Source organism: Peromyscus leucopus, chromosome 4 (assembly GCF_004664715.2).
Source record: "Peromyscus leucopus breed LL Stock chromosome 4, UCI_PerLeu_2.1, whole genome shotgun sequence".
Taxonomy (NCBI): domain Eukaryota; kingdom Metazoa; phylum Chordata; class Mammalia; order Rodentia; family Cricetidae; genus Peromyscus; species Peromyscus leucopus.
In genome coordinates, this window is record NC_051066.1 from 101,259,097 (window position 1) to 101,261,547 (window position 2,451).

Below are 2,451 nucleotides of genomic sequence, written 5' to 3' on the forward strand. Positions count from 1 at the left end.
GGAACTGTTGGGTCACACAGTGGCCATGAGCCTTTTGAGGAATAGTTAGTAGTTAGAAATATTTTCTACAGATTGTATGTCAGGCTTGGCTAGAACATGCTACCAAAATGAACGCACCCCATTTCTCAGTGGTTTACTATGTGATGTCTCTCTGGCTCACAAGTGTCTGAAATGGGGGTAACTCGACAGGACAACTGTCTTCCACTCAGTGACTCAGTCATTCAAACTGCTTTGATTGCATCTGTGTGTGTGTGTGTGTGTGTGTGTGTGTGTGTGTGTGTGTGTGCAGGTGTGTGTGTGTGTGTGTGTGTGTGTGTGTGTGTATTCTACCACCAAGCTACCCCCGAAGCTCAAACTACTTCCATGTGAAGTCCACCCTTCATTTCAGCGTCAGGCCTCATCAGAAAGCCTGGGGCTCCTATCTCTGTCTTCGATGTTTTGACCAGGAAATGTCACAGGTCACTTTGATTCACAGTCACTTGATCAGAACACAGGGGCCGCCTAATTTGAAAGGAAGTGAGGTGTTCTGAGTAACTAAAAGAAAGGAGAAGCAGATGTCGGCCAGCATAAGTCATGTGACCACACTTCCCACTTCTGGCAGAGCCTTGCTTCTGATTTCACGCTGCATGAGTTTGACAGGTGTCAAAGCTACAGCCAAGCAACTGTTTTCCCTGGATCTTGATTTTTCTCCCTCATCTTTTGGCTTCCTGTCTGCTGTTAAGAAGTCCAGTGCCAGTGTGATTCATTATGTAGGAATAGTTTCTCCTTGAAACTTTTTTTTTTTTTTTTTTTAGTATTTTCCTCTTTATATCTTTACCTAGTATTCTGACATTTCACAGTAACATGTGGTATATTTTATTTTCTTATTTTTTTACCATTATTGCTTTTTTGTACTCTCTAGATAATATTCTCAGTTTTACTTTCCAATCATTTAGTTGATTTAAAATATTTTTATTTTCATATTTAAGAGATTTATATTTTTGTATATTATTATTATGGAGCACCCTGCTAGTTTATGGATAAACTCATTCTTGATTAATAAATGGCTTTCAAGTTTTCCTCTTTTGTATCATCTTTCTTTTTTCTATGGTTTGGTGTTTATTTTAAATTGCTCATTTTAAGAAAATTCCTCTCTTGTATTAGAGAATTTTCTCATATACTCGAAATCTTTGCCTGCCAGTCTTTATTTTGGTGCTGAAGGGACCCCTGTATTTGTGGGTTGGACCTAACGATGAACGCTCCCCTGTGGAATGATGAGAGGGGCTCCCACATCAGGTCCAGGTGGCTACCTCTTTTCAAGCTGGCCAGTCTCCCACGGGAGAGTAAACCTGGGGGTGGTGTTCATAGAGACGAGGGGAGATTTGACAGGCTGGCCTGCAGGATGGGAGGATGGGTCCCTTCACTTTACCTCTCGGTTTCTGTCCAGCCCCTCACTCTGTTCTCTGGCATCACCGAGAGAGGAACACCGCTGGTCCAGCATTTTCAGAGAGCAAATGACCACCTTCTACTAGGGCAGTGAGAGATACTTGTTTGGACATGGAGGAGGGCTGCATAACTTAGCTCCTGTAGACTTGAGTGCCCCCTCCCCTTCCTCCCATCCTTAAGAGCAGTGGGAAGCACCACTCCTGGCCTTTAGAGTAATTTGCTATTGTTTAGCTGTACTAGACTTTCACATTGTGGGAATTTCCTAGTCTGCTCAATCACCAGCTCCTGTTCTCTCTCCTCCTCCTCTTCCTCCTTTCTCTCTCTTGTCTCTTCATCCTTCCAACTGCAGCCGTCAACCCTTGTCTGATGTCCTCCTCTGCAGCCATCTTTGCCCTCACCGTCATTTCCATAGATTTCTTCAGAGTCCTCATAAATGCTCACTTTTGATTTCTTTGCTTAATTTGAATTGCAACTACATTTTTTAGTTTGGAAGCTAGAATATCTTTGCATCACTCCCACCAAGAAGCACCATGCATACAGCAATAATTCTAACTTCCCTACATCCAGACACAAAATCATTTATCACTTGATCTCTGGTAACTTTTCCTTTCAACCAAAAATCTGTAACAAAGAAATTGCCTTCTAGTTCCCAAACATGACAGCTCTTCCTTGTCCTCGTAGCTGCACACACATACTATCTATCCTTGCAGTATGTGGCCAGGTCTACTTTTTTTTTCTCCCTAAAAAACATCCCATTTTCTCATTTCCTGCATTCTTTGCTTCCTCTCAATCAACGTTGGCTTATTCTTGGGTGTTCACATAAAGGTTGCATATAAAAGCTATTATTTCCCATTCCTGCAACAGAGAAAGTAGACATGGCGTTTTCTAGCTCTAAAATGAAGAGCTGCTATGGAAAACACTGCCCTCGAGGGTGAAGAGTGTGTTGTAGTCTTCTTTCACTTTTCTAGCACTTAGCCAAGAATCTGTCATGTCTCAGACATTCATTATATTGGGTGACATATGAGT